Source organism: Pseudophryne corroboree, unplaced genomic scaffold (assembly GCF_028390025.1).
Source record: "Pseudophryne corroboree isolate aPseCor3 unplaced genomic scaffold, aPseCor3.hap2 scaffold_121, whole genome shotgun sequence".
NCBI classification, from domain to species: Eukaryota; Metazoa; Chordata; class Amphibia; order Anura; family Myobatrachidae; genus Pseudophryne; species Pseudophryne corroboree.
This window is the reverse complement of record NW_026967835.1, coordinates 716,405-738,679: the sequence shown is the minus strand read 5'-3', so window position 1 is coordinate 738,679 and position 22,275 is coordinate 716,405. Positions and strand designations below refer to the sequence as shown.

Here is a 22,275-nt window from a genome sequence, read left to right as displayed (position 1 = left end):
AGAAAAAAATAACATTTTAAACCTACCGGTAATTTTTTTTTCTCGTAGTCCGTAGAGGATGATGGGGACTCCGTAAGGACCATGGGGGATAGACGGGCTCCGCAGCAGACATGGGCACTTTAAGAAAGACTTTTGATCGGGTGTGCACTGGCTCCTCCCTCTATGCCCCTCCTCCATACCTCAGTTAGAGAAACTGTGCCCAGAGGAGACGGACAGTACGAGGAAAGGATTTTTGTTAATCCAAGGTCAAGATTCATACCAGCCACACCAATCACACCGTATAACTTGTGATATACTACCCAGTTAACAGTATGAAAACAACATAGCATCAGTCCAAGACCGATGAAAACTAACATATAACCCTTATGTAAGCAATAACTATATACAAGTCTTGCAGAAGTAGACCGCACTTGGGACGGGCACCCAGCATCCTCTACGGACTACGAGAAAAAGATTTACCAGTAGGTTTAAAATCTTATTTTCTCTTACGTCCTAGAGGATGCTGGGGACTCCGTAAGGACCATGGGGATTATACCAAAGCTCCCAAACGGGCAGGAGAGTGCGGATGACTCTGCAGCACCGATTGAGCAAACAGGAGGTCCTCCTCAGCCAGGGTATCAAACTTATAGAACTTTGCAAAGGTGTTTGAACCAACTTTGACCCACTGCTTGGATGACATCACCATATGCAAATCCATCTGCGGCAGGCCTTCCCCCAGGAATGCTTGAACTAGTTGTTGCATTTGGTTTGTTGTTTGGGGGTGCTTCAGTATTAGGCAGCCTTCTGCCCTCCCATGTTCATCTGAAAATATGTGTTCTCCCTGCAGTTGTTGTCCCCAGATGAGAGTTCCCTTGTGCTGCCTCAGTTGAATCTCCTTTACTTGACAGAGATGTGCCTGAGCAGCAGCCCTCCCCAGCCCTATCCCAAATCATACTTATTTTGCATAGGAGATACCATGGTCATGAAGATTGTTCTCCCAGGGTTAGGTTCATTCATTGCATTCTGGGTATGCTGACCCCTGTGATTTCCCCAAATGTGGGAAACTCAACTGCATTATTTGTGGTAGTGGGGGACTGTGTTTGTGCTTTCCTCTGGTCAGCTCTGGTAAAAGTCAGATTTCTTTGTCTCAGATCTTCCTCTAGCCTTGTTCTTCTTTCGAGAGTTCCCTTGTGCTGCCTCAGTTGGATCTCCTTCACTTGACAGGGGGGTGCCCGAGCAGCGACCCTCCCCAGCTCTAGCCCAACTCCTACTTACCTGCCAGGTGAGATACTATGATCATGAAGATGCTTCTCCCAGGGCAAGGCTCACCCATTGCACTCTGGGTGTGCTGCCCCTGCGATTTCCCCAAATGTGGGAAACTTGACTGCATAATTTGTGTTTCCCCTGGTCGGCTCTCATATAATTCAGATCTCTTTGTCTCAGGTCTCTCTCCAGCCTAGTTTGCTGTCTGTTTCCACTTCTTTTTTCTTGAGCCCCTCCCTTCTATACCCTTGTGCACTATCCTGACTTCTCCCGTCTGCTTACTTTGTGCCTTCCAACGCACAATGCAAACTACAGGTAGTGCTGCAGGGCCCACACCCTTTTACTTGCTTTACAGAGCAGCTCTGGAGCTGTTACAGTGCCCAGCTGCTGCAAGAAATCAGCTTGAATGCTTCAGGGGCTGGGGCATAGCCAACATGAGCCCCACACCGAAGGAGGGTGGAGGTGTTTAATGCGAACTAGGGGTCATCCAAGCGCCGCAAAAGGCCGCCATGCCCTGCACACCCCTTTTTTCTTTTCATATGCAGACGAGGGTTGAAGCCAACTTTGACCCACTGCTTGGATGACATCACCATATGCAAATCCATCTGCTGCAGGCCTTCCCCCAGGCCGCAGAAAATGCAGGCACATGCGTATGCTCTTAGCAATTTTTGCAGTTGGATCACTTATTGTGATTGCAATCCAACCTGAATCAGGCCCTATTACCTATCACAATGCGCTGCGGGCAGTACAAAATTGGTTTAATATAGGAGAAAAACCCCCAGACCTGTGCTCCTTAACTGTACCTGGTGGCTAGTGGAGCGGCTGCCCAGTAATCAGTGTCCACGCCAGTGCGCACACGGTCCACCCCCTACGGCCACGCTCCCCTTCATCAGCGGCCTCGTGATCCGGAAGGGCGGTGTGTGTGTGACTGACCTTAGGAAGAAACCGGAGCCTCCGCTGCAGTGACCCAGCAACCAGGGCACGGGAGTATACACACGTGCATTGAGATTGATAGGGAGAGGACGTGGCTGGCGTCCTCTCCGTTTAGATTAGAAGATAGAGACGAGTGACAATTGATTTACTACTAATTTGGGGAGCAGTTGAACTTGTCAGGAGTACTCAGTAGTGCAGAGTTTTGCTGATAGTGACCACCAGTTTTATTATTTATAATCCGTTCTCTGCCTGAAAAAAAACGATACACATACCATATCTGTGCTCAGCCTCAGTGTGCTGCATGATATATCATCTATGTATATCTGACTGTGCTGAGTGCTCACTGCTCACACAGCTTAATTGTGGGGGAGACTGGGGAGCAGTTATAGCAGGAGTACAGTGCACACTTTTGCTGCCAGTGTGACCACCAGTATATTGTCTGCCTGAAAAAGTTAAACACTCCTGTGGTGTTTTTTTTTTATTCTATAAACGCATTCTGCTGACAGTGTCCAGCAGGTCCGTCATACATATATTATATAAATATTTATCTGCAGTAGTGTTATATTTTTTTTTTCATCTTTATCATCTCTATATTAGCAGACGCAGTACGGTAGTCCACGGCTGTGGCTATCTCTGTGTCGTCAGTGCTCGTCCATAATTGTATACCTACCTACCTGTGGTGGTTTTTTTTTTTCTATCTTCTTCATACTAGTAGTTTAGGAGTCTACTGACAGTGTCCACCAGGTCCATCATTATATTATATACCTACAGTAGTAATATATTTATTATATTATCTATACTAGCAGACGCAGTACGGTAGTCCACGGCTGTGGCTATCTCTGTGTCGTCAGTGCTCGTCCATAATTGTATACCTACCTACCTGTGGTGGGGTTTTTTTTTATCTTCTTCATACTAGTAGTTTAGCAGTCTGCTGACAGTGTCCACCAGGTCCGTCATTATATTATATACCTACAGTAGTAATATATTTATTATATTATCTATACAAGCAGATGCAGTATGGTAGTCCACGGCTGTACCTACCTCTGTGTCGTCAGTGCTCGTCCATAATTGTATACCTACCTGTGGTGGGGTTTTTTTTTCTATCTTCTTCATACTAGTAGTTTAGGAGTCTGCTGACAGTGTCCACCAGGTCCGTCATTATATTATATACCTACAGTAGTAATATATTTAGTATATTATCTATACTAGCAGACGCAGTACGGTAGTTCACGGCTGTACCTACCTCTGTGTCGTCACTCGTCCATAATTGTATACCTAACTGTGGTGGGTTTTTTTTTCTATCTTCTTCATACTAGTAGTTTAGCAGTCTGCTGACAGTGTCCACCAGGTCCGTCATTATATTATATATACCTACAGTAGTTATATATATTTTTTTTTATATCATTAATTATCATCTCTATACTAGCAGACGCAGTACGGTAGGCCACGGCTGTGGCTATCTCTGTGTCGTCAGTGCTCGTCCATAATTGTATACCTACCTACCTGTGGTGGAAGTTTTTTTCTATCTTCTTCATACTAGTAGTTTAGCAGTCTGCTGACAGTGTCCACCAGGTCCGTCATTATATTATATATACCTACAGTAGTTATATATATATTTTTTTTATATCATTAATTATCATCTCTATACTAGCAGACGCAGTACGGTAGTCCACGGCTGTAGCTACCTCTGTGTCGTCAGTCACTCGTCATCCATAAGTATACTAGTATCCATCCATCTCCATTGTTTACCTGAGGTGCCTTTTAGTTGTGCCTATTAAAATATGGAGAACAAAAATGTTGAGGTTCCAAAAATAGGGAAAGATCAAGATCCACTTCCACCTCGTGCTGAAGCTGCTGCCACTAGTCATGGCCGAGACGATGAAATTCCATCAACGTCGTCTGCCAAGGCCGATGCCCAATGTCATAGTACAGAGCATGTAAAATCCAAAACACAAAATATCAGTAAAAAAAGGACTCAAAAATCTAAATAAAAATCATCGGAGGAGAAGCGTAAACTTGCCAATATGCCATTTACCACACGGAGTGGCAAGGAACGGCTGAGGCCCTGGCCTATGTTCATGGCTAGTGGTTCAGCTTCACATGAGGATGGAAGCACTCAGCCTCTCGCTAGAAAAATGAAAAGACTTAAGCTGGCAAAAGCACAGCAAAGAACTGTGCGTTCTTCAAAATCACAAATCCACAAGGAGAGTCCAATTGTGTCGGTTGCGATGCCTGACCTTCCCAACACTGGACGTGAAGAGCATGCACCTTCCACCATTTGCACGCCCCCTGCAAGTGCTGGAAGGAGCACCCGCAGTCCAGTTCCTGATAGTCAGATTGAAGATGTCAGTGTTGAAGTACACCAGGATGAGGAGGATATGGGTGTTGCTGGCGCTGGGGAGGAAATTGACAAGGAGGATTCTGATGGTGAGGTGGTTTGTTTAAGTCAGGCACCCGGCGAGACACCTGTTGTCCGTGGGAGGAATATGGCCATTGACATGCCTGGTGAAAATACCAAAAAAATCAGCTCTTCGGTGTGGAAGTATTTCAACAGAAATGCGGACAACAGGTGTCAAGCCGTGTGTTGCCTTTGTCAAGCTGTAATAAGTAGGGGTAAGGACGTTAACCACCTCGGAACATCCTCCCTTATACGTCACCTGCAGCGCATTCATCATAAGTCAGTGACAAGTTCAAAAACTTTGGGCGACAGCGGAAGCAGTCCACTGACCAGTAAATCCCTTCCTCTTGTAACCAAGCTCACGCAAACCACCCCACCAACTCCCTCAGTGTCAATTTCCTCCTTCCCCAGGAATGCCAATAGTCCTGCAGGCCATGTCACTGGCAATTCTGACGAGTTCTCTCCTGCCTGGGATTCCTCCGATGCATCCTTGAGTGTAACGCCTACTGCTGCTGGCGCTGCTGTTGTTGCTGCTGGGAGTCGATGGTCATCCCAGAGGGGAAGTCGTAAGACCACTTTTACTACTTCCACCAAGCAATTGACTGTCCAACAGTCCTTTGCAAGGAAGATGAAATATCACAGCAGTCATCCTGCTGCAAAGCGGATAACTGAGGCCTTGGCATCCTGGGCAGTGAGAAACGTGGTTCCGGTATCCATCATTACTTCAGAGCCAACTATAGACTTGATTGAGGTACTGTGTCCCCGGTACCAAATACCATCTAGGTTCCATTTCTCTAGGCAGGCGATACCGAAAATGTACACAGACCTCAGAAAAAGACTCACCAGTGTCCTAAAAAATGCAGTTGTACCCAATGTCCACTTAACCACGGACATGTGGACAAGTGGAGCAGGGCAGACTCAGGACTATATGACTGTGACAGCCCACTGGGTAGATGTATTGACTCCCGCCGCAAGAACAGCAGCGGCGGCACCAGTAGCAGCATCTCGCAAACGCCAACTCTTTCCTAGGCAGGCTACGCTTTGTATCACCGCTTTCCAGAATACGCACACAGCTGAAAACCTCTTACGGCAACTAAGGAAGATCATCACAGAATGGCTTACCCCAATTGGACTCTCCTGTGGATTTGTGGCATCGGACAACGCCAGCAATATTGTGCGTGCATTATATCTGGGCAAATTCCAGCACGTCCCATGTTTTGCACATACCTTGAATTTGGTGGTGCAGAATTATTTAAAAAACGACAGGGGCGTGCAAGAGATGCTGTCGGTGGCCACAAGAATTGCGGGACACTTTCGGCGTACAGGCACCACGTACAGAAGACTGGAGCAACACCAAAAACGCCTGAACCTGCCCTGCCATCATCTGAAGCAAGAAGTGGTAACGAGGTGGAATTCAACCCTCTATATGCTTCAGAGGATGGAGGAGCAGCAAAAGGCCATTCAAGCCTATACATCTGACCACGATATAGGAGGTGGAATGCACCTGTCTCAAGCGCAGTGGAGAATGATTTCAACGTTGTGCAAGGTTCTGCAACCTTTTGAACTTGCCACACGTGAAGTCAGTTCAGACACTGCCAGCCTGAGTCAGGTCATTCCCGTCATCAGGCTTTTGCAGAAGAAGCTGGAGACATTGAAGGAGGAGCTAAGACAGAGCGATTCCGCTAGGCATGTGGGACTTGTGGATGGAGCCCTTCATTCGCTTAACCAGGATTCACGGGTGGTCAATCTGTTGAAATCAGAGCACTACATTTTGGCCACCGTGCTCGATCCTAGATTTAAAACCTACGTTGTATCTCTCTTTCCGGCAGACACAAGTCTGCAGGGGTTCAAAGACCTGCTGGTGAGAAAATTATCAAGTCAAGCGGAACTTGATCGGTCAACAGCTCCTCCTTCACATGCTCCCGCAATTGGGGGTGCGAGGAAAAGGCTCAGAATTCCGAGCCCACCCGCTGGCGGTGATGCAGGGCAGTCTGGAGCGACTGCTGATGCTGACATCTGGTCCGGACTGAAGGACCTGCCAACGATTACGGACATGTCGTCTACTGTCACTGCATATGATTCTCTCACCATTGAAAGAATGGTGGAGGATTATATGAGTGACCGCATCCAAGTAGGCACGTCAGACAGTCCGTACGTATACTGGCAGGAAAAAGAGGCAATTTGGAGGCCCTTGCACAAACTGGCTTTATTCTACCTAAGTTGCCCTCCCACAAGTGTGTACTCCGAAAGAGTGTTTAGTGCCGCCGCTCACCTTGTCAGCAATCGGCGTACGAGGTTACTTCCAGAAAATGTGGAGAAGATGATGTTCATTAAAATGAATTATAATCAATTGACCAGCAGCAATTGCCTCCACAAAGTACACAGGGAGCTGAGATGGTGGATTCCAGTGGGGACGAATTGATAATCTGTGAGGAGGGGGATGTACACGGTGATGAATCGGAGGATGATGATGAGGTGGACATCTTGCCTCTATAGAGCCAGTTTGTGCAAGGAGAGATTAATTGCTTCTTTTTTGGTGGGGGTCCAAACCAACCCGTCATTTCAGTCACAGTCGTGTGGCAGACCCTGTCACTGAAATGATGGGTTGGTTAAAGTGTGCATGTCCTGTTTATACAACATAAGGGTGGGTGGGAGGGCCCAAGGCAATTCCACCTTGCACCTCTTTTTTCTTTTATTTTTCTTTGCGTCATGTGCTGTTTGGGGAGTGTTTTTTGGAAGGGCCATCCTGCGTGACACTGCAGTGACACTCCTAGATGGGCCAGGTGTTTGTGTCGTCCACTTGGGTCGCTGAGCTTAGTCACACAGCTACCTCATTGCGCCTCTTTTTTTCTTTGCGTCATGTGCTGTTTGGGGAGTGTTTTTTGGAAGGGCCATCCTGCGTGACACTGCAGTGCCACTCCTAGATGGGCCAGGTGTTTGTGTCGGCCACTTGGGTCGCTGAGCTTAGTCACACAGCTACCTCATTGCGCCTCTTTTTTTCTTTGCGTCATGTGCTGTTTGGGGAGTGTTTTTGGAAGGGCCATCCTGCGTGACACTGCAGTGCCACTCCTAGATGGGCCAGGTGTTTGTGTCGGCCACTTGGGTCGCTGAGCTTAGTCACACAGCTACCTCATTGCGCCTCTTTTTTTCTTTGCGTCATGTGCTGTTTGGGGAGTGTTTTTTGGAAGGGCCATCCTGCGTGACACTGCAGTGCCACTCCTAGATGGGCCAGGTGTTTGTGTCGGCCACTTGGGTCGCTGAGCTTAGTCACACAGCTACCTCATTGCGCCTCTTTTTTTCTTTGCGTCATGTGCTGTTTGGGGAGTGTTTTTTGGAAGGGCCATCATGCGTGACACTGCAGTGCCACTCCTAGATGGGCCAGGTGTTTGTGTCGGCCACTTGGGTCACTGAGCTTAGTCATCCAGCGACCTCGGTGCAAATTTTAGGACTAAAAATAATATTGTGAGGTGTGAGGTGTTAAGAATAGACTGAAAATGAGTGGAAATTATGGTTATTGAGGTTAATAATACTTTGGGATCAAAATGACTCCCAAATTCTATGATTTAAGCTGTTTTTTAGGGTTTTTTGAAAAAAACACCCGAATCCAAAACACACCCGAATCCGACAAAAAAAATTCGGTGAGGTTTAGCCAAAACGCGTTCGAACCCAAAACACGGCCGCGGAACCGAACCCAAAACCAAAACACAAAACCCGAAAAATTTCCGGTGCACATCTCTAGTGGCCATGCCATGTCACTGTGCAGGAGCCAGCACCGCTCACACACTAGTCCCCGGTGCAGCCCCCAACCCCCGGGACACCCGGAGCAACAAAATGTAGATTCAGGCCACCAGGCCACGCCCCTACCTATGAAACCATGCCTCCTTTTTACCATTGCGCTGCTTATCTGCGCGCACTGCATTACAATCTCCCTCGCCACCTCTCTGGGTGTCACCAGTGATAGTGACACCTCTGCCATGCTTGTAGCAGCTGGTCTTAAGATCTACGCCTCAAGCCCTGAGTGTTTGCCCTTGTGACTTGTTGATCATCATAGCGAAGCAGATGCTTACAGAAAACTGCAGGGGCTTAGATTGAAAATAAAAAAAATTGATGGGTATAAGGTAGAGAGGAGCGGGTTCGGTTCTCCGAGAACCGAATTCCCCACGAACTCCACGTGGTTTACACTGGTACGAGGCAGGCTCGGTTGTTCCCGCCTGACTCGGAAAACCTGAACAAGGGAAAATGTCATCATCCCGCTGTCGGATTCTCGCGAGATTCGGATATTATATATAGAGCTGCGCGTTGCCGCCATTTTTACTCGTGCATTGAAGAGAGAGCGGAGAGGACGTGGCTATGTTCTCTCAGTGGAAATCTCAATATCAGTGCTCAGTATCAGTGGATACTTATTGCTGCTCAGTAATACTAGTAGTGTGTCTCTCCTGCTCAGTGTCAGTTCTCAGTAGTATCCTCATCAGTGCTCAGTATCACTGCTCATTGTCTTGTGCTGCATTGTTGTGCTCAGCATACTACAGTACATTACTAATAGTCCAGTGCTGCATCTTGCTGCTCAGTGTCAGTTCTAGTATCCTCATCAGTGCTCACTATCACTGCTCATTGCATTGTGGTGTTCTGTATACTACAGTAACATAGTAATATAGTAACATATAGTAACATAGTTTTTGAGGTTGAATAGAGGCAAATTGCCCATCGTGTTCAACCTGTTTTAAGTTGTGATGATTCTACATACATGCTGAATAATGTTTTATGACTAGTTAGCTACTACAACTCATGTTACCCCCGGATTAACCATGTTGATATTTTAAGTATTATAACCTTGGATAGCTTTTTCATTCAGAAATGTATCCATTCCTTTTTTAAATCCAATTACAGAGTCCGCCATTACCACCTTCCCTGGCAGGGAATTCCACATCCTGATTGCCCCAACAGTGAAGATCATAGTATCTCACCTGGCAGGTAAGTAGGAGTTGGGCCAGAGCTGTGGAGGATTGCTGCTCGGGCACCCCCTGTCAAGTGAAGGAGATCCAACTGAGGCAGCACAAGGGAACTCTCGAAAGAAGAACAAGGCTAGAGGAAGATCTGAAACAAAGAAATCTGACTTTTACCAGAGCTGACCAGAGGAAAGCACAAACACAGTCCCCCACTACCACAAATAATGCAGTCGAGTTTCCCACATTTGGGGAAATCACAGGGGTCAGCATACCCAGAATGCAATGAATGAACCTCACCCTGGGAGAACAATCTTCATGACCATGGTATCGCCTATGCAAAATAAGTATGATTTGGGATAGGGCTGGGGAGGGCCGCTGCTCAGGCACATCTCTGTCAAGTAAAGGAGATTCAACTGAGGCAGCACAAGGGAACTCTCATCTGGGGACAACAACTGCAGGGAGAACACATATTTTCAGATGAACATGGGAGGGCAGAAGGCTGCCTAATACTGAAGCACCCCCAAACAACAAACCAAATGCAACAACTAGTACAAGCATTCCTGGGGGAAGTTCTGCAGAAGACGGATTTGCATACGGTGATGTCATCCAAGCAGTGGGCCAAAGTTGGCTGGAACCCTCATCTGCATATGAAAAGAGAAAAGGGGTATGCAGGGCATGGCGGCCTTTTGCGGCGCTTGGATGACCCTTAGTTCGCATTAAACACCCCCACCCTCCTTCGGTGTGGGGCTCATGTTGACAATGCCCCAGCCCCTGAAGCATTCAAGCTGATTTCTTACAGCAGCTTGGCACTGTAACAGCTCCAGAGCTGCTCTGTAAGGCAAGTAAAAGGGTGTGTAGTTTGCATTGTGCATTGGAAGGCACAAAGTAAGCAGACAGGAGGAGAAGTCAGGATAGTGCACAAGGGTATAAAAGGGAGGGGCTCAAGAAAAAAGAAGTGGAAACAGACAGCAAACTAGGCTGGAGAGAGACCTGAGACAAAAAGATCTGAATTATACAAGAGCCGACCAGGGGAAACACAAATTATGCAGTCAAGTTTCCCACATTTGGGGAAATCGCAGGGGCAGCACACCCAGAGTGCAATGGGTGAGCCTTGCCCTGGGAGAAGCACCTTCATGATCATAGTATCTCACCTGGTAGGTAAGTAGGAGTTGGGCTTGAGCTGGGGAGGGTCGCTGCTCGGGCACCCCCCTGTCAAGTGGAGGAGATCCAACTGAGGCAGCACAAGGGAACTCTCGAAAGAAGAACAAGGCTAGAGGAAGATCTGAAACAAAGAAATCTGACTTTTACCAGAGCTGACCAGAGGAAAACACAAACACAGTCCCCCACTACCACAAATAATGCAGTCGAGTTACCCACATTTGGGGAAATCACAGGGGTCAGCATACCCAGAATGCAATGAATGAACCTCACCCTGGGAGAACAATCTTCATGACCATGGTATCTCCTATGCAAAATAAGTATGATTTGGGATAGGGCTGGGGAGGGCCGCTGCTCAGGCACATCTCTGTCAAGTAAAGGAGATTCAACTGAGGCAGCACAAGGGAACTCTCATCTGGGGACAACAACTGCAGGGAGAACACATATTTTCAGATGAACATGGGAGGGAAGAAGGCTGCCTAATACTGAAGCACCCCCAAACAACAAACCAAATGCAACAACTAGTGCAAGCATTCCTGGGGGAAGGCCTGCAGCAGATGGATTTCCATATGGTGATGTCATCCAAGCAGTGGGTCAAAGTTGGCTTCAACCCTCGTCTGCATATGAAAAGAGAAAAGGGGCGTGCAGGGCATGGCGGCCTTTTGCGGCGCTTGGATGACCCCTAGTTCGCATTAAACACCTCCACCCTCCTTCGGTGTGGGGCTCATGTTGGCTATGCCCCAGCCCCTGAAGCATACAAGCTGATTTCTTGCAGCAGCTGGGCACTGTAACAGCTCTAGAGCTGCTCTGTACGGCAAGTAAAAGGGTGTGGGCCCTGCAGCACTACCTGTAGTTTGCATTGTGCATGGGAAGGCACAAAGTAAGCAGACGGGAGAAGTCAGGATAGTGCGCAAGGGCATAGAAGGGAGCAGCTCAAGAAAAGAGAAGTGGAAACAGACAGCAAACTAGGCTGGAGAGAGACCTGAGACAAAGAGATCTGAATTATACGAGAGCCGACCAGGGGAAACACAAATTATGCAGTCAAGTTTCCCACATTTGGGGAAATCGCAGGAGCAGCACACCCAGAGTGCAATGGGTGAGCCTTGCCCTGGGAGAAGCACCTTCATGATCATAGTATCTCACCTTGCAGGTAAGTAGGATTTGGGCTAGAGCTGGGGAGGGTCGCTGCTCGGGTACCCCCCTGTCAAGTGAAGGAGATCCAACTGAGGCAGCACAAGGGAACTCTCGAAAGAAGAACAAGGCTAGAGGAAGATCTGAGACAAAGAAATCTGACTTTTACCAGAGCTGACCAGAGGAAAGCACAAACACAGTCCCCCACTACCACAAATAATGCAGTTGAGTTTCCCACATTTGGGGAAATCACAGGGGTCAGCATACCCAGAATGCAATGAATGAACCTCACCCTGGGAAAACAATCTTCATGACCATGGTATCGCCTATGCAAAATAAGTATGATTTGGGATAGGGCTGGGGAGGGCCGCTGCTCAGGCACATCTCTGTCAAGTAAAGGAGATTCAACTGAGGCAGCACAAGGGAACTCTCATCTGGGGACAACAACTGCAGGGAGAACACATATTTTCAGATGAACATGGGAGGGCAGAAGGCTGCCTAATACTGAAGCAACCCCAAACAACAAACCAAATGCAACAACTAGTCCAAGCATTCCTGGGGGAAGGCCTGCAGCAGATGGATTTGCATATGGTGATGTCATCCAAGCAGTGGGTCAAAGTTGGCTTCAACCCTCGTCTGCATGTGAAAAGAGAAAAGGGGCGTGCAGGGCATGGCGGCCTTTTGCGGCGCTTGGATGACCCCTAGTTCGCATTAAACACCTCCACCCTCCTTCGGTGTGGGGCTCATGTTGGCTATGCCTCAGCCCCTGAAGCATTCAAGCTGATTTCTTGCAGTAGCTGGGCTCTGTCACAGCTCCAGAGCTGCTCTGTACGGCAAGTAAAAGGGTGTGGGCCCTGCAGCACTACCTGTAGTTTGCATTGTGCATTGGAAGGCACAAAGTAAGCAGACGGGAGTAGTCAGGATAGTGCGCAAGGGCATAGAAGGGAGCAGCTCAAGAAAAGAGAAGTGGAAACAGACAGCAAACTAGGCTGGAGAGAGACCTGAGACAAAGAGATCTGAATTATACGAGAGCCGACCAGGGGAAACACAAATTATGCAGTCAAGTTTCCCACATTTGGGGAAATCGCAGGAGCAGCACACCCAGAGTGCAATGGGTGAGCCTTGCTGTCACGTTTGAATAGAGAAAGGAGGATCACAAATTATATGTGATCTAAGGTGTGGTGATTACCTGCAGGAATAATCACCAATAATGTTTTCAAGTGACTGTATATATATAATTTTGTATTCTTTCAGCCGAGATGTGACAACATGGCTGACATGCAATGTCCTGCATTTGACCCCCATAGGTCCAGGCCAAGAGAGATCTGCAGTCCATTTAAAGTAATCCAAAACTGGGATTGATATTTTAGCTTTTATTTTTACTTAAAGTACAATAACTTTTACCATTTTAATTTGTTTTAATAGTATATTGACAGTATTATTTTCATTCAAAAATCCACTTAATTTTCTTTACCCTATTATTAAAATGGTAATTGACAAAAACAAACTACATTGTCACCAGAAGAGCAATACAAAATGTACAAGTGATATATTAAAATCATCTTTCCAGCTTGAATTTCAATGATGCATTGGGGCAACAATTTTGTGAGAAACATCTTCACCCTTAAATAAAGATTTTCTTAATTCCTTACCTGTGTGCTAATTAGATATCACCTTGTTTTCACATTAAACAGACTTCCACATGAGAAAGCAGCATGAGAATGCTTATTAGCCTTTGTCAGTATGTACTTTTGCAAAGTGTCGCTGTGGCGCAATCAGTTCGTGTGTACGGCTATTAACCAAAAGGTTTGTGGTTCAATCCCACCCAGGGATGTAATTGACCTTGTTATCAGATTTTGGTGATCTTTAAGTAGACAAGTCAAAATTTCGAAAACCCCTGTTATGGTGTAGGGTACCTGGCCTTCTTGCTGCAATTGTTCATGCCGTTGGCTTGTGTTCTGTTGAATGCCACGTTCTGCCACGTTCTGCGGCATGCTTAAGGTGTGAGCTGGTAAGATGCTCACCTTAGTTTAACAATAAATCCTTTCCTCGAAATGTCCGTCTCCCTGGGCACAGTTCCTATAACTGGAGTCTGGAGGAGGGGCATAGAGGGAGGAGCCAGTTCACACCCTTTGAAAGTCTTAAAGTGCCCATGTCTCTTGCGGATCCCGTCTATACCCCATGGTTCTTAATGTGACCCCAGCATCCTTTACGGACTAAGAGAAAAGGATGCCCTTGTGTACTATCCTGACTTCTCCTCCCGTCTGCTTACTTTGTGCCTTCCAACGCACAATGCGAACTACAGGTGGTGCTGCAGGGCCCACACCCTTTTACTTGCCTTACAGAGCAGCTCTGGAGCTGTTACAGTGCCCAGCTGCTGCAAGAAATCAGCATGAATGCTTCAGGGGATGGGGCATGGCCAACATGAGCCCCACACCAAAGGAGGGTGGGGGTGTTTAATGCGAACTAGGGGTCATCCAAGCACTGCAAAAGGCCGCCATGCACTGCATGCCCCTTTTCTCTTTTTATATGCAGATGAGGGTTCCAGCCAACTTTGGCCCACTGCTTGGATGACATCACCGTATGCAAATCAGTCTGCTGCAGACCTTCCCCCAGGAATGCTTTTACTAGTTGTTGGATATGGTTTGATATTTGATGGTGCTTCAGTATTAGGCAGCCTTCCGCCCTCCCATGTTCATCTGAAAAGATGTGGTCTCCCTGCAGTTGTTGTCCCCAGACGAGAGTTCCCTTGTGCTTCCTCAGTTGAATCTCCTTAACTTGACGGGGGAGGGGCTGCCCGAGCTGCCACCCTCCCCAGCCCTATCCCAACTCATACTTATTTTACATATTAGATCTCTTGATCATGAAGATTGTTCTCACAGGGTGAGGTTCATCCATTATATTTTAAAATAGGAAGGTACAAATTACATATTTGAATTGCATCTATGTGCTGGATTCAAATGCCCCCCCCCCCTTCCTTTCTCAATTGTGCCCGTCAGCAGCTATTCTAAGGTTGCTGCCAATGGGTGTGACACATTAATTTCTTCTGTGGGGTACACTGGACTCCACAAGGATTCACATTGGGGTGTAGAGTAGGATCTTGATCTGAGGCACCAACCGGCTCAAAGCTTTTGACTGTTCCCAAGATGCTCAGCGCATCCTCCTCTATAACCCCGCTTCCATGAACAGGGAGCTCAGTTTGTAGTTGGTGCCTTCAGTAGCAGGCCACTTAACAGGGGCCTGCCTCAGGCAGCCTATTCTTAGCTATTAATTTTGACAAGAAAAGAAGAACTTGTTTTATGAGAATATACAAGGGCTGCAGCAGGCTAGGTCTAATAGACATCTTTACTGCAGCTTCATCACTCCCAGCCGCGCTGTATACTCCCGTGCCCTGGTTGCTGGGTCACTGCAGCGGAGGCTCCGGTTTCTTCCTAAGGTCAGTCACACACACACCGCCCTTCCGGATCACGAGGCCGCTGATTAAGGGGAGCGTGGCCGTAGGGGGTGGGCCGTGTGCGCACTGGGGTGGACACTGATTACTGGGCAGCCGCTCCACTAGCCACCAGGTACAGTTAAGGAGCACAGGTCTGGGGGTTTTTCTCCTATATTAACCCAATTTTGTACTGCCCGCAGCGCATTGTGATAGGTAATAGGGCCTGATTCAGGTTGGATTGCAATCACAATAAGCGATCCAACTGCAAAAATTGCTAAGAGCATACGCATGTGCCTGCATGCGATCGCCTCTGCCTGTCAATCGGGGCAGGGGGGGAGAGTGGGGTCAGCAACACTCCATTTCCAAGTCAGGGATGGAGCAGTGCGGGGGCAAGGCTTCAAAATGGGGTCTGCAATGGAGGAGACACAGGGGGCGTGGTCACAGCGGCTGTATGACATCACATTCAGCCGCTGTGATCACAAAAATGGTGGCGGCTTCCTGCGCGCACATACAGTCTGCACCAGCAGGAGGCTACACCATTGTTTATGATCACGCTGAACTGCAGTGCGACTGCAATTACAGCATGGTCAAGAAGGGAGGTGTCATACTGGGTGGCCATGCCCTGTCACTGTGCAGGAGCCAGCACCGCTTACACACTAGTCCCCGGGTGCAGCCCCCAACCCCCGGGACACCCGGAGCAACAAAATGTAGATTCAGGCCACCAGGACACGCCCCTACCTATGAAATCATGCCTCCTTTTTACCATTGCGCTGCTTATTTGCACGCACTGCATTACAATCTCCCTCGCCACCTCTCTGGGTGTCACCAGTGATAGTGACACCTCTGCCATGCTTGTAGCAGCTGGTCCAAAGATCTATGCCTCAAGCCCTGAGTGTTTGCCCTTGTGACTTGTTGATCATCATAGCGAAGCAGATGCTTACAGAAAACTGCAGGGGCTTAGATTGAAAATAAAAAAAATTGATGGGTATAAGGTAGAGAGGAGCGGGTTCGGTTCTCCGAGAACCGAATTCCCCACGAACTCCACGTGGTTTACACTGGTCTGAGGCAGGCTCGGTTGTTCCCGCCTGACTCGGAAAACCTGAACAAGGGAAAATGTCATCATCCCGCTGTCGGATTCTCGCGAGATTCGGATATTATATATAGAGCTGCGCGTTGCCGCCATTTTTACTCGTGCATTGAAGAGAGAGCGGAGAGGACGTGGCTATGTTCTCTCAGTGGAAATCTCAATATCAGTGCTCAGTATTAGTGGTTACTTATTGCTGCTCAGTAATACTAGTAGTGTGTCTCTCCTGCTCAGTGTCAGTTCTCAGTAGTATCCTCATCAGTGCTCAGTATCACTGCTCATTGTCTTGTGCTGCATTGTGGTGCTCAGCATACTACAGTACATTACTAATAGTCCAGTGCTGCATCTTGCTGCTCAGTGTCAGTTCTAGTATCCTCATCAGTGCTCACTATCACTGCTCATTGCATTGTGGTGTTCTGTATACTACAGTAATATAGTAACATATAGTAACATAGTTTTTGAGGTTGAATAGAGGCAAATTGCCCATCGTGTTCAACCTGTTTTAAGTTGTGATGATTCTACATACTTGCTGAATAATGTTTTATGACTAGTTAGCTACTATAACTCATGTTACCCCCGGATTAACCATGTTGATATTTTAAGTATTATAACCTTGGATAGCTTTTTCATTCAGAAATGTATCCATTCCTTTTTTAAATCCAATTACAGAGTCCGCCATTACCACCTTCCCTGGCAGGGAATTCCACATCCTGATTGCCCTAACAGTGAAGAACCCTTTCCTCCATTGCATTCTGAACTTTCCTCCAGTCGCAGCGAGTGACCACGTGTTCTTTTAATAAATAATTCCTCTGATAACTCTTTGTTATGTATCTTTACATATTTGAAGATATTAATAATATCTCCTCTTAGGCACCTCTTTTCTAGTGTATACATATTCAGCCTAGTAAGTCTTTCCTTATAGTCCAGTACTTTTAGGCCTTTAATCAATTTAGTCTTCAGGATCTCTCGGACTTCCATGAGCAGCAGAGTAGTGCAATGGAAGGATGCTGGGCCCATAACCCAGAGGTCGATTAATCGAAACTATCCTCTGCTATGTGCATTTTTTTTTTATAATTAAAGTAATCAAAAACTGGGATTGATATTTTGGCTCTTTTATTTTTACTTAAAGTACAATAACTTTTATCATTTTAATTTGTTTTAATAGTATATTGACAGCATTGTTTTCTTTAAAAAATCCACTTAATTTTCTTTACCCTATTACTGAAATGGTAATTGACAAAAACAAACTACATTGTCACCAGAAGAGCAATGCAAAATGTACAAGTGATATATTAAAATCATCTTCCATCTTGAATTTCAATGATGCATTGGGACAACAATTTTGTGAGAAACATCTTCACCCATAAAGAAAGATTTTCTTAATTCCTTATCTGTGTGCTGATTAGATATTACCTTGTTTTCACATTAAACAGACTTCCACATGAGAAAGCAGCAAGGATGCAGTAACGTTTATGTTTCCTGGTGTCAACCTGTATTATTTCAGTAGACATTGAAATGAGGATGCATCTTGCTGCCTTTCCAATGTAGCAAGTTTAATTCAGTAATAGGTGAAAAAACATTCCTACAAAGGTGTTAATCAGAGACTTGGCTTTGTGGACACTTTTCAGAGAGCAAATTTGTTAGCATAAAAATAAAGTCAGAAAATGAAGAGCTGTTTAATCACTCAATTGGACTTTTCTGCCAGCATAATTTTTTTTTCTCTGCAACCCACTGCTAAATTGTGCTTCCTAGCTGTTTTTTATAAAATCACTTAATCAAATCTAACTCTGATTACATCAGAGAAGGCCAGGTACCCTACACCATAAGAGGGGGTTTGAAAATTTGACTTGTCTACTTAAAGATCACCAAAATCTGATCACAAGGTCAATTACATCCCTGGGTGGGATTGAACCACCAACCTTTTGGTTAATAGCCAAACATGCTAACCGATTGCACCACAGAGACACCTCGTAAAAGTCCATTCAGACAAAGGCTAATAAGCATTCATCTAGAACGTTTCCTAGAAAAACTTTAAAAAGTCAATAATCTGGAGAGTTTTTGTAAGAAACACATTGCTACTTTCCCATGATGAGTGAGTGCTTCAGGATCTCTTGCACTTACATGAGCAGCAGAGTACTGCAACGGAAGCATGCTGGGCCCATAACCCAGAGGTAGGCAGATTGAAACTATCTTCTGCTATATGCATTGTTTTTTGTTAATTAAAGTAATCCAAAACTGGGATTGATATTTTGGCTCTTTTATTTTTACTTAAAGTACAATAACTTTTACCATTTTAATTTGTTTTAATAGTATATTGACAGTATTGTTTTCTTTCAAAAATCCACTTAATTTTCTTTACCCTATTATTAAAATGGTAATTGACAAAAACAAACTACATTGTCACCAGAAGAGCAGCACAAAATGTACAAGTGATATATTAAAATCATCATTCCAGCTTGAATTTCAATGATGCTTTGGTGCAACAATTTTGTGAGAAACATCTTCACCCATAAAGAAAGATTTTCTTAATTCCTTACCTGTGTGCTGATTAGATATCACCTTGTTTTCACATTAAACAGACTTCCCCATGAGGAAGCAGCAAGGATGCAGTGACGTTTATGTTTCCTGGTGTCAACCTGTATTATTTCAGTAGACATTGAAATGAGGATGCATCTTGCTGCCTTTCCAATGAAGCAAGTTTAATTCAGTAATAGGTGAAAAACCATTCCTACAAAGGTGTTAATCAGAGACTTTACTTTGTGGACACTTTTCAGAGAGCAAATTTGTTAGCATAAACATAAAATCAGAAAATGAAGAGCTGTTTAATCACTCAATTGGACTTTTCTGCCAGCATAGTTTTTTTTCTCTGCAACCCACTGCTAAATTGTGCTTCCTAGCTGTTTTTTATAAAATCACTTAATCAAATCTAACTCTGATTACATCAGAGAAGGCCAGGTACCCTACACCATAAGAGGGAGTTTGACATTTTGACTTGTCTACTTAAAGATTACCAAAATCTAATCACAAGGTCAATTACATCCATGGGTGGGATTGAACCACCAACCTTTTGGTTAATAGCCAAACATGCTAACCGATTGCACCACAGAGACACCTCGTAAAAGTATATACTGACAAAGGCTAATAAGCATTCATCTAGAACGTTTCCTAGAAAAACTTTAAAAAGTCAATAATCTGGAGAGTTTTTGTAAGAAACACATTGGTACTTTCCCATGATGAGTGAGTGCTTCAGGTTCTCTTGCACTTACATGAGCAGCAGAGTACTGCAACGGAAGCATGCTGGGCCCATAACCCAGAGGTAGGCAGATTGAAACTATCCTCTGCTATATGCATTGTTTTTTGTTAATTAAAGTAATCCAAAACTGGGATTGATATTTTGGCTCTTTTATTTTTACTTAAAGTACAATAACTTTTACCATTTTAATTTGTTTTAATAGTATATTGACAGTATTGTTTTCTTTCAAAAATCCACTTAATTTTCTTTACCCTATTATTAAAATGGTAATTGACAAAAACAAACTACATTGTCACCAGAAGAGCAGTACAAAATGTACAAGTGATATGTTAAAATCATCTTTCCAGCTTGAATTTCAATGATGCTTTGGTGCAACAATTTTGTGAGAAACATCTTCACCCATACCCAAGACTTACTAGGCTGAATATGTATACACTAGAAAAGAGGTGCCTAAGAGGAGATATTATTAATATCTTCAAATATGTAAAGATACATAACAAAGAGTTATCAGAGGAATTATTTATTAAAAGAACACGTGGTCACTCGCTGCAACTGGAGGAAATTCAGAATGCAAAGGAGGAAAGGGTTCTTCACTGTTAGGGCAATCAGGATGTGGAATTCCCTGCCAGGGAAGGTGGTAATGGCAGACTCTGTAATTGGATTTAAAAAAGGAATGGATACATTTCTGAATGAAAAAGCTATCCAAGGTTATAATACTTAAAATATCAACATGGTTAATCCGGGGGTAACATGAGTTATAGTAGCTAACTAGTCATAAAACATTATTCAGCAAGTATGTAGAATCATCACAACTTAAAACAGGTTGAACACGATGGGCAATTTGCCTCTATTCAACCTCAAAAACTATGTTACTATATGTTACTATATTACTGTAGTATACAGAACACCACAATGCAATGAGCAGTGATAGTGAGCACTGATGAGGATACTAGAACTGACACTGAGCAGCAAGATGCAGCACTGGACTATTAGTAATGTACTGTAGTATGCTGAGCACCACAATGCAGCACAAGACAATGAGCAGTGATACTGAGCACTGATGAGGATACTACTGAGAACTGACACTGAGCAGGAGAGACACACTACTAGTATTACTGAGCAGCAATAAGTAACCACTGATACTGAGCACTGATATTGAGATTTCCACTGAGAGAACATAGCCACGTCCTCTCCGCTCTCTCTTCAATGCACGAGTAAAAATGGCGGCAACGCGCAGCTCTATATATAATATCCGAATCTCGCGAGAATCCGACAGCGGGATGATGACATTTTCCCTTGTTCAGGTTTTCCGAGTCAGGCGGGAACAACCGAGCCTGCCTCAGACCAGTGTAAACAACGTGGAGTTCGTGGGGAATTCGGTTCTCGGAGAACCGAACCCGCTCCTCTCTACCTTATACCCATCAATTTTTTTTATTTTCAATCTAAGCCCCTGCAGTTTTCTGTAAGCATCTGCTTCGCTATGATGATCAACAAGTCACAAGGGCAAACACTCAGGGCTTGAGGCATAGATCTTTGGACCAGCTGCTACAAGCATGGCAGAGGTGTCACTATCACTGGTGACACCCAGAGAGGTGGCGAGGGAGATTGTAATGCAGTGCGTGCAAATAAGCAGCGCAATGGTAAAAAGGAGGCATGATTTCATAGGTAGGGGCGTGGCCTGGTGGCCTGAATCTACATTTTGTTGCTCCGGGTGTCCCGGGGGTTGGGGGCTGCACCCGGGGACTAGTGTGTTAGCGGTGCTGGCTCCTGCACAGTGACAGGGCATGGCCACCCAGTATGACACCTCCCTTCTTGACCATGCTGTAATTGCAGTCGCACTGCAGTTCAGCGTGATCATAAACAATGGTGTAGCCTCCTGCTGGTGCAGACTGTATGTGCCCGCAGGAAGCCGCCACCATTTTTGTGATCACAGCGGCTGAATGTGATGTCATACAGCCGCTGTGACCACGCCCCCTGTGTCTCCTCCATTGCAGACCCCATTTTGAAGCCTTGCCCCCGCACTGCTCCATCCCTGACTTGGAAATGGAGTGTTGCTGACCCCACTCTCCCCCCCTGCCCCGATTGACAGTTAGAGGCGATCGCATGCAGGCACATGCGTATGCTCTTAGCAATTTTTGCAGTTGGATCGCTTATTGTGATTGCAATCCAACCTGAATCAGGCCCTATTACCTATCACAATGCGCTGCGGGCAGTACAAAATTGGGTTAATATAGGAGAAAAACCCCCAGACCTGTGCTCCTTAACTGTACCTGGTGGCTTGTGGAGCGGCTGCCCAGTAATCAGTGTCCACCCCAGTGCGCACACGGCCCACCCCCTACGGCCACGCTCCCCTTAATCAGCGGCCTCGTGATCCGGAAGGGCGGTGTGTGTGTGACTGACCTTAGGAAGAAACCGAAGCCTCCGCTGCAGTGACCCAGCAACCAGGGCACGGGAGTATACAGCGCCGCTGGGAGTGATGAAGCTGCAGTAAAGATGTCTATTAGACCTAGCCTGCTGCAGCCCTTGTAGATTCTCATAAAACAAGTTCTTCTTTTCTTGTCAAAATTAATAGCTCAGAATAGGCTGCCTGAGGCAGGCCCCTGTTAAGTGGCCTGCTACTGAAGGCACCAACTACAAACTGAGCTCCCTGTTCATGGAAGCGGGGTTATAGAGGAGGATGCGCTGAGCATCTTGGGA

The 22,275-nt window shown here is 45.8% G+C and overlaps 7 non-coding genes and 1 pseudogene across 7 annotated transcripts; 2 read left to right on the top strand and 6 right to left on the bottom strand.

Moving 5' to 3' along the window:
- Positions 1–930: 930 nt before the first annotated feature.
- On the top strand, positions 931–1,094 carry LOC134992555 (U1 spliceosomal RNA). Its single transcript, XR_010196706.1, has one exon. It is a non-coding gene; the product is annotated as a U1 spliceosomal RNA (small nuclear RNA).
- Positions 1,095–1,246: 152 nt separating this feature from the next.
- On the top strand, positions 1,247–1,388 carry LOC134992447 (U1 spliceosomal RNA; annotated as a pseudogene).
- An 8,315-nt stretch (positions 1,389–9,703) lies between these two features.
- Positions 9,704–9,867, bottom strand: LOC134992169 (U1 spliceosomal RNA). Its single transcript, XR_010196357.1, has one exon. It is a non-coding gene; the product is annotated as a U1 spliceosomal RNA (small nuclear RNA).
- Positions 9,868–10,522: 655 nt separating this feature from the next.
- Positions 10,523–10,685, bottom strand: LOC134992530 (U1 spliceosomal RNA). Its single transcript, XR_010196687.1, has one exon. It is a non-coding gene; the product is annotated as a U1 spliceosomal RNA (small nuclear RNA).
- A 152-nt stretch (positions 10,686–10,837) lies between these two features.
- On the bottom strand, positions 10,838–11,001 carry LOC134992210 (U1 spliceosomal RNA). Its single transcript, XR_010196396.1, has one exon. It is a non-coding gene; the product is annotated as a U1 spliceosomal RNA (small nuclear RNA).
- Positions 11,002–11,672: 671 nt separating this feature from the next.
- LOC134992592 (U1 spliceosomal RNA) lies at positions 11,673–11,835 on the bottom strand. Its single transcript, XR_010196734.1, has one exon. It is a non-coding gene; the product is annotated as a U1 spliceosomal RNA (small nuclear RNA).
- Positions 11,836–11,987: 152 nt separating this feature from the next.
- On the bottom strand, positions 11,988–12,151 carry LOC134992155 (U1 spliceosomal RNA). The gene has a single exon (XR_010196343.1). It is a non-coding gene; the product is annotated as a U1 spliceosomal RNA (small nuclear RNA).
- A 6,065-nt stretch (positions 12,152–18,216) lies between these two features.
- TRNAN-AUU (transfer RNA asparagine (anticodon AUU)) lies at positions 18,217–18,290 on the bottom strand. Its single transcript has one exon. It is a non-coding gene; the product is annotated as a tRNA-Asn (tRNA).
- Between the last annotated feature and the right edge of the window lie 3,985 nt (positions 18,291–22,275).